At 40.0% G+C, this 9,543-nt stretch overlaps 1 long non-coding RNA gene across 1 annotated transcript; it reads right to left on the bottom strand.

Annotated features, from left to right (window-relative positions):
* Positions 1 to 917: 917 nt before the first annotated feature.
* On the bottom strand, positions 918 to 2,714 carry LOC114023496. Its single transcript, XR_003566805.1, has 3 exons — positions 2,678 to 2,714; positions 1,633 to 1,735; positions 918 to 946 (listed from the first exon to the last, which is right to left on the bottom strand). It is a non-coding gene; the product is annotated as an uncharacterized LOC114023496 (long non-coding RNA).
* Positions 2,715 to 9,543: the final 6,829 nt, after the last annotated feature.

Here is a 9,543-nt window from a genome sequence, read left to right as displayed (position 1 = left end):
TAGTTCTGCCCTCTGGGAGAAAAGAAAACACATTTAATCCCTTGGATAAGAGAAGCAAAAGCCTAGTCATGTCACTACTTTTCTTAAAAAGCAAAAGAGAAAACATTGAGTGTTTCCCTATTACCTCCTGAGTAAAGTTCAGGTTCCTTTGGTTACTGACACTCAAAGCTCCCAACCTTTCCAGTTTTTCCTCCTAATACCCCATTTCCCTTGTACATTCTGTCTTTCAAGCAAATTGTACTAATTATTCCCTTCAACATCCACTACACTCTCACACTTATCTCCATGCCTTTTCCCTGACGTTTTGCTATGCTTAGAATGGCCTCTCTCATTACTTTCACCTGTTAACCAGGTCTCACCTAATTTTTAAAACCAAACTCAAACATTATTTCCTCCAGAAAGCCTTCCTTGATCCCTACAGCTGGTAACTATCTCACTTAATGTGCTTTGTCACCCCCTAATTTTCTTATTAAGTAACATGCTGTGTCATGAAAGACAGGAGACGAGAGAGAGACAGAGAGAGAGAGAGACAGAGAGAGACAGACAGAGAGAGAGACAGCAAGACAGACAGAGGGAGACAGAGAGATACAGAGAAAGAGAGAGAGAAATATATTCATATGTATGTATGGGGTATTAAGGGAAGATTAGAACCTCTGGTTTGAGGGCTTACTGAGCCCTTTACAGAGATTGCTCATCCATTTGGTATCTAACAGGTCACCCAACTCTCACCTGTGGTTCCAAGAAGCTGTAGCATGTGTGGCAGCAGCCACACCCCAGTAAAACTGTCTCAGCAAAGAGGCCAGGTTGAAGGTAATGGACAGGCCTCAGATCCGGCAGTGAGTTAGGCAGATGTCTACCCCAAGTATGTGAAGACTTCCTCCAGCAGAAGAGGCAGATGAGAACAATTTGTTCCAACAGTCATGAATGACGGCAGCTGAAGCAGGTGCTGTGGAGCATTTAAAGCTTGGTCAGACACTGAAGGTCATGCACTGCATCCCATGCCATTGCCAATTATCTTGACTTTTGTTATGCTACTGGACTTCAATGACTGTGGAAGAGAGAGTAAGGTTGACAACTTTGTGCAACTCTGCCTCACTTATATCCAATTCACAAGCAAATCAAGACATCACCCATGATGTCATTGGTCCTCTTCAACAACAACAACAAAAAAGGACAAACAGCAACACACACATATATATTTCTAAACTTTGTATTGCTTCCAATGCTTAACATAGTATTCTACATACAAAAAAAAACATTTAAAAATGCCTACTGAGTGATTGTTGACTGAATACAAGTCATACCTATATAAAGGCCCTGTACTTTTCCATACATACAGCTTAGCATCCCCTACCTATTACTCTACTCCAACTGCCATTTTCATATTTCCTTCTATCCTGAGGGCCTCATCTTGTGGGAATGTTACAGGATGTTAAAGAAAGTATTTCCTGAGTTGTTTACACTTTGATTTGGTAAGGTCTTAGAGAGTTCCAACTTTATCCTCTTTGATTCTCTCTTCCACCACAACTAAGCCCCAAGGCTACTCAGAGAGAATTGGTCTTAGTGAGCAAACACACTCCTTCTTAGAAACAAAAGATCCCCTCTGGTTACCAAAACCTATCTTCACAGTACCTTTTATCATTCCTATGGTGAGAGAAAGGTTCCAATTCTGCTTTCTTCTACTTCCTTCCACTTCCACGACAGGTATCTTTATCTGGAGGGGAGCTACCTTGTTCTGTAAATTAAAAGGCAAACATATTGGGAAAATTAACTAAGCTTATGAACCACTCCTTAATATTTCATCATTATAATTCAAAGCTTCCTCTTTGAGCCAAGAATAACACTGATCAGTAGCCTTCAATTAATACTATGGAAGATGGGAAAAAGGCCCTGAAACAGGCCAACTGGTGGCTCTGAAGACAAACTTCACCTCCTTATCACTTTTGCCAAGCTCTTGATGTTAAAGGATTTTGTCTTAGATTTTAAGTTCCTTAGAAAGTAGCTTCTATGGCAATGAAGTTCATTTTATATGTGCAGCACCATATGCAATCAAGCATTTGATCAATAAATGCCATTGGAAAACAATATTAGTATAGATATACATCTTCCCTCTTGATTTTTTTCAACCTAACAAACTCCTGAAAGGCAGGGCTTTGCAGCAATACTTGGGAATGTGACCTATGGTGCCATATAACCTTATCTTCTCAATAAATATGTCTTGATGAAAATGACCAAGCTGGGGACCACAGGCCCAAGTACAGGCATATCTCACATCATATCTTCCTTCATTGTAGTCATTAATGGGGGGATGGGGGGAGAGGTTCATCAGAACACCCTTGATCAGTTAGTGTCTCCTCCATTTCAGTTGGTAAAATCACTAAAAGGGTGATGACAGAGATAACAAAGTTTTCCCTATTTTAATGGAGGTAATATCTTGTAGCTACTGTTTTTACCATCTCTTGATAAACATGTCTGCTTTGAGGTAATTGTGTCAACTGGCTAACTATTAAAGGTAAATGCACTGGTAGGGGCTTAGAGACTGCAGCTGTAGGACTACAAACCAATAGATGATCTTAAACCTTGAGAATTAGTCTCCTTCCCAGGGACCCAACCTACATACTTTTAAAAAAAATATTTTTTAGGGGCAGCTAGGTGGTGTAGTGGATAGGGTACCGACCTTGGAGTCAGGAGGACCTGAGTTCAAATTAGGCCTCAGACACTTGACAGTAGCTGTGTGACTTTAGGCAAGTCACTTAACCCCAACTCCTAGCCAAAAGGGAAAAAAATATTTTTTATTTGCTTTGTTAAATATTTCCTAATTACATGTAAAAAATTTTTAACATTTTTTTTTTAAATCTTGAGTTCTAAATTCTCTCCTTCCTGCCTGGCCCTTTCCTACCTCTTGAGAAGGCAAGCAATATGATATTGATTATACATGTGATGTCATATAAAACATATGTCCATATTAGCCATGTTGCAAAGGAAAACACACACATACATACATACATACACACACACACACAAACACAAAAGTATGCTTCAATCTGCACTCAGAGTTCAATCAGTTCTCTTTCTGGAGGTGGATAGCATTTTTCATCATAGGTCCTTTGGAATTGTCTCAGATCACTGCCTTGATCAGAGCAGCTAAGTCTTTTACAATTGATCATTATTGTAATACTGCTCTTACTGTGTACAATGTTCTACCGGTTCTGTTCACTTCCCTTTGCATCATCAGTTCATATAAATCTTTCCAAGTCTTTTTGAAACCACCCCTCATTTTTTTTTGAAACCACCACTCACCATTTTTTATAGCACAATAGTATTCCATCACAATCATACACCCCCTTGTTGAGCCATTCTCCAATTGATGGGCATCTCCTCAATTTCCAATTCTTTGCCACCATAAAAAGAACTGCTGTGAATATTTTTGTACAAATAAATAGGTCCTTTCCCCTTTTCTTTGATTTTTTTGGAATACAGACCTAGTAGTGGTATTACTGGGTCAAAGGGTTTGGTGTGAGGTGATATCTCAGAGTTGTTTTAATTTGCATTTCTCTAATCACTAGTGATTTAGAGCATTTTTTGCATGTGCTTATTGATAGCTTTGATATCTTCTGAAAACTGCCTATTCATATCCATTGACCATTTATCAATTGGGGAATGGCTTTGATTTTTATAAATTTAGCTCAGTTCACTATATATTTGAGAAATGAGACCTTTCACCTTTACCAGAAAAACTTACTGTAATTTTTCCCCATAGCTTCCCATTTTCCTTCCCTTTTGGCTGCATTGGTTTTGTTTGTGCAAAACCTTAATTTCATGTAATCAAAATTATCCCCTTAAATTCCTGTGACCTCTCTATCTCTTGCTGGGCCATAACCTCTTCTTCCCTTATCAATATATCTGACAAGTTCATTTCTCCATGCTCCCCTAATTTACTTATGACACCACCCTTTATGTCTAAATCATTTATCCATTTTGACCCCATTTTGGTATATTGTATGAGTTGGTCTATGCCCTGCAAACTTCGAGTGCCAATTTGGGGGTAGCCCAGAGAGATTGCTATAAATACACAATAACCAAACCACATTTGACATCAGTCAGTGGATCAGACCAAAAAGTCAGCAAAATTAGAACAGCTTGGTAAATTGGAAAGAGTGCTAAGCTGATAGACAGATAACCAATGTTCAAATCTTGGCTCTAGTAATAATTATCTGTATGACCTCTGGCAAATTGACGTACTTCTCTGGCTTTAAGTTTCCTCATTTGTAAGATAAAGGGGCTGAACAAGATTGCCTTTAAGGTCCTTTATAGCTCTAAATCTATGCTACTTTCTGTAGAAGTGTAAGTGTATGCTACTTTTTCAGATTTCAGTAAATTTGCAGCTCAAAAGGGAAAAATTACAGTGGCCTTGAGATGGAATAAATATCCTCTTAGACTGCATTCCTTTCATATGTGCGTGGATCATTCTATACTTTGTAAAAGGTGTAAAACTTTGAGTGGGCTCATGTGTATGTGAAAAGGCCAGCCATAGATTACTTTTGTATCTTTTCCCCAACTACTCATTTGCATAGATCAATAGGAACACCTTAAAACAGGAATTAACAAATTATTGCCAAGGGCTATAGACCAAAGTTAAGATTGATTTTTGCATTTTCTTAATGTAATAAAACTCTATTTTAAAATGTAAAACCAGTTCTTAGCTTTTGCCACCAAAAAAAAAAGAAAGAAAGAAAGAAAGAAAGAAAAACCAGCAGGAGGATTTGACCTAGAGGTCATAGTTTACCAGACCCCTGCCTTAGAGCTTTAAAAATCTAGGTGAATACCCATTTCCTGTTTGTGGCCTTGCCTATAAAAGTGAATGTTTGACAAATGTATTAGATAGTTACCCTAACTTAGAATGAGGTCTTCTATCAAGAGTACAAGCCTTGAGACTGCTGAAAGGAAGTGATACATCTCTTTTCTCCCACTTCTTGCTAAAGAGATGACAAGGCTCAGAGCAGAGACCCAGAGGGAACAGAATTGGAAAGGCTTCTCTACCAGTTCCAGGCTAAGGGATTTTTCTGTCTCTTTTCTGAAAGAGCACATTTATGATACACTTTAAGATAATAGCTAAACCTGAAGGAGGAGATGTGAAGACTACTACTGCCCATCAGGGAGCAAGCTCTACCTGTCCAGGAGAAATACTACGCTGTGTGAGAAGCAGCAAAGTGAGCTGGACATTTCAAACTGGATGTCCCAGAGATCTTTCAAAATCACCATGTCCAAAATAGAATTCATTATCTTTCCCCCCAAACTCATTCCTTCTTCAAACTTCTATATTTCTTCCTAGTACCAATTACCTAGATTTGCAATCTCATTGTCACCCTTGACTCCTCATTCTTTCTCATCCCACCTATCTAATTAGTTGCCAAATCTTGTCATTTCTGCCTCTATAACATCTGTCATACCTGTCTCCCTTTCTCCACTCACACAGCCACCATCCTGGTTCAGGTCATCATCATCTCTCACCTGGGCTGCTGCATTAGTCTGCTAATTGATCTCCTTTCAATTCTCTTCTAACTCCAAACCATCCTCCCCATAGCTTCCAAAGTGATTTTCCTTTTTTAAAAAAAAAAAAAGTATTTTATTTTTTCCCAATTATATGGAAAAACAATTTAAACTGTTTTTTACAAAGTTATTTTTTCTAAAATACAAATCTGACCATGTCATTCCCCTACTCAAAAAACTTCAGAGACTCCCTGTTACCTCTAGGAACAAATACAAATTCCTTTGTTTGGTTTTTAAAGTGCATCACAACCTGAGTGCAATCAATTTTTCTGACCTTATAACACATTAGTCTTCTTTGTACAGTTCTCCCTCACTTAAATCCAATTCACTTTCAAGTCATGGCATCACCTTCCGGATGTCAAAGTCTTCTTCAAGAATGAAAGACAAACAACAACCTGTGAGTAGTATGAGCTGCCCCAGTGAGGACTCAACTGGCCAGTTCCAGTTGGGTAACACAGTTCCTTCTTTCTTCCCTCCCCCTCTCCCCCCCCTCCCCTCCCCTTCCCTTTCCTTCCCTTCCCTTCCCTAGTTCTGTCCCCATAGGGTATAATAACCTTACCTGCTGGTGCTCTGCCCAAAGGAATGTAAATTTTGATCACTGAAACCCATAAGATATCTTTCACTTCATGGATTAGGTTTCTTTCTTAAGGACCATGCCTTAAGCCCAAATCACTCTGGCTCTACCTGGTCACTGTTTGGGCCCTGATGGCTCTGAGTGAATGTAAATAGGTGTTTCCATTTCTGTTTTGGCCAGAAACTAGGCGTTGCCTCAGTCAAAGTGAGACCTGGGAAAGACCTTAGCTTAAAAAGGCCAAGGGCTCCCACTGCATCCAGGACCATCTCCACTGGTCCTGATCTGTATCTTGCCACTGGGCCCAGATGGCTCTGGATGAGAAAATGAGGCTTGTGATTTTGCACGGCCCCCCCCCCCCCCACTTAAATCCAATTCCCTTATAAGTCATAGCATCACCTTCCTGATGTCATGGTCCTCTTTGAAAACAAAGGACAAACAAGAGGTCTTCTTCATGAATACCATGATCCAGCTTACTACTCCTCATGCGTGGAACCTTATTTCCAGTATCTATACCTTTGTATTAAGCAGTCCCCCATGCCTGGAATACACTCCCTTTTCACCTCCATTTCTGGAAAAATCACTGCATTTTGAGTCAGCTACTTATCAGCTATGTGACTTTGGGCAAATCACTTGATCATTTTAGGGGGAGGGTTGGACTGGATGACCTCAAAGGTCATCTTCCACCTTTAAATCTACAATCCTTTCATCTGTGGAGGCTTCATCTTAAATGCCATCTTCTACATGAAGTCTCCCAATATCACCTCAGTTTTGTCATTGGAAAACAATAACAAAAAAACCACCATTATATATATCTTGTAGATACTTGTCTTTTGTCTCCCCTAGCTAGCTTGTTAGCTCCTATAAGCATGGGAGTGTCTCACTTTTTCATTTGTAACCTAGGGCTCAGCACAGGGATTGGCACATAAAGAAATGCTTAATAAATGCTTACTGATTGATTAATGCTCTTATCAGAGCTTTAGACAGGAAGTCTGAAGTACTATAATGGGGTGACAGATCTATCTGTAGATGTATAAATGTAACTGGAGGTTGGGAGGAACCTGAGTATCTTCCAGTGGGGCAACTGCGCCCTCAAGTCTTTACAACCCTGTTCTACTGTCTGGGCTTTGGAGTCTTCTTTCCCAACAACTGCCAAAGGATTACCTCTCTAATTGTTTCAGATTGTATTGTCCTTAAGGGCAGGGACCTGGCAGACATTTCTTCAGTCCCAGCACAATGCCAGGAAGGTAGTAATGGCTCAGTGAAATACGCACAGGACTAACCAGGCCTTACCTTGCAACAAAGAGGGAATCCCTCCCTTAAAGACACCTTCTGAGTCACATGCTGATGCAAGGGTAAACAGCTAAATAAAACAGTAAGAAGGAGTAACAGGAGCCACTGTGACTGTCAGCAAGAGGAGGCCAGACTTACCCCTCCCCACTTAACACAGGAATCAAAATAGGGTTGTTGAGGTCTGCTTTTGAGGTCTAGATGATTGCACTGGTGGAGAATATGCCCATCACTTGCCCTATGATCTCCATCTCAATTCTGTAGAGAATTTTCACTACAGCTAAAACTCATTTGCACTTGCCAACTTTCTGCCAGATAAATATACCCCGAGGCTGACCTACATCCTCCTAGACTCCACTTCTTTGCAGGTGGGAGGTATTATCCTTGTCTTCCCTCGCCAAACATTGAAAAAGAAAACACCCACATTCTCAGAAAAACAATTCCATCCCAAGACCTTAGGACAGTAGCTGGATTCCCTGTTTTATCAGCTAAGTCCAGGCTTAGCTGTTAGCTAGCTGCCTGGAGAGATGATGAATGTAGCCACTGAAAATAACCAACAGCTTGTCCTCTAGATCTTAAAAAAGGAAAGTTAGCATTGTTTCCTATTACCTGACTAAGACCAGAGCATCCCACACCAAACATTTAGATAAGGTCCTTCACAAACAAGCCTGTCCTGTTCCTCTAAGACATATCAATAACAAGGGTGGAATACACTTGAGGAGTATAAAATATTACACACGTGTAGGTGGATCTTGGAGAAGCTTTCCCCACCCATCCCCACTTACAGAAGACTGTGAAGAAGCTGTAGGGGATTTTATTGACAAGGAGAAAGGGGAAGAGATCAATCAGTCAGGCAATAGGCACTTACTATGTGCCAGGTCCTGTGCTAACACTGGTAATATAAAGAAAGGCAAGAGAAGAAGCAGGAGAGATTCTTATATTTATTTGGTAATATAAGAAAAGTCCATCTTGGAGGAAAGAGGAGAGCTCCTGATGGAGTATTACTCAAAGTCAGATTTATTCCTTACATTCCAATAAAGAAGACAATGGAACTGTAGCTCATGAGAGGATCATGGAATGGAATTCTGAAGAACAATGCATCTGAGCTAGATGCAAAGAGAAAGGCAGTCCTGGAATCCTAGACCAGACCAAACAGCGTGGGGCACATTCCCACCCACATGCCTTTGAGGGATAGCAGGGCCTCTAGGACAAGTGAACTGGGACACCTATAGTAGAGAACAGTAGTAAGAGTTCTACCAGGAGAAGCTGAGATGGAGAAGCCATTGGGTACCATCTGTTGGAAGCTGTTATCTATAGAAAGAAAGGCAGGGAATATGGTACCTAGGCAGAAAAGAGACTAACAGAACCCTGGCAAGAAAAATATATTCAGCACCCATCAGGGGCTGAAAGTGACTGAAGTTATGACCTCTGGAAAAGGGGCTTGCTCCATGATAGATAATATTTCTAATGGGCTCTGATAAGAATTCTACTTGTTTCCCTTAATCATTAGATAAACCTGTTTGTATTTTGAGCCTTATGAACCCATGTGCTTATAAGGGGAACTAATTTGGGAGTGGAAGAAAATGTCAGATAAAAGTCCCAGATTATCTGGATGGACACAATTTCAACCAAAGAAGTCCCCCAAAGAATATGTTTGCCCTTGACAGCAGGAGGGAGACCCATGATATAAATATTGTAGAAATATTAAGTATCGCTATAATGTAAACTCAGAGAACTGTAGATATGGAAGTGATCTTAGAAATTATATTCTAGCTCAGCTCTACTGAGTTCAGAAGAACTTGAGCCTTAGAGAAGTAAAATGACTTGCTCAGATAGCTCAGATAAGGTGAGATCAGTAACTGAGCCAGGATTCATAGATAACATTGCTTGTCAGAGGTAGAAAAGACCTTAGCGATTATCTAATCCTGGGGTTCTTAAACTGGGGTCTGGGAACTTGTCTTTTCAAATATTTTGATAACTTTTATTTCAATATAATTGGTTTCCTTTGTTATCCTATGTATTTTATTTTATGCAATTAAAAAGATTATTCTGAGAAGGGGTCCATAGTAGACTGTCGAAAAAGTACATGACACACAAAAAATTTAAAAACCCCTGATCTAATTCAACCTCCT

This window comes from Vombatus ursinus, unplaced genomic scaffold (genome assembly GCF_900497805.2).
Source record: "Vombatus ursinus unplaced genomic scaffold, bare-nosed wombat genome assembly UNPS02014818.1, whole genome shotgun sequence".
Lineage (NCBI taxonomy): Eukaryota > Metazoa > Chordata > Mammalia > Diprotodontia > Vombatidae > Vombatus > Vombatus ursinus.
This window is presented reverse-complemented; position numbering and strand designations above follow the sequence as displayed.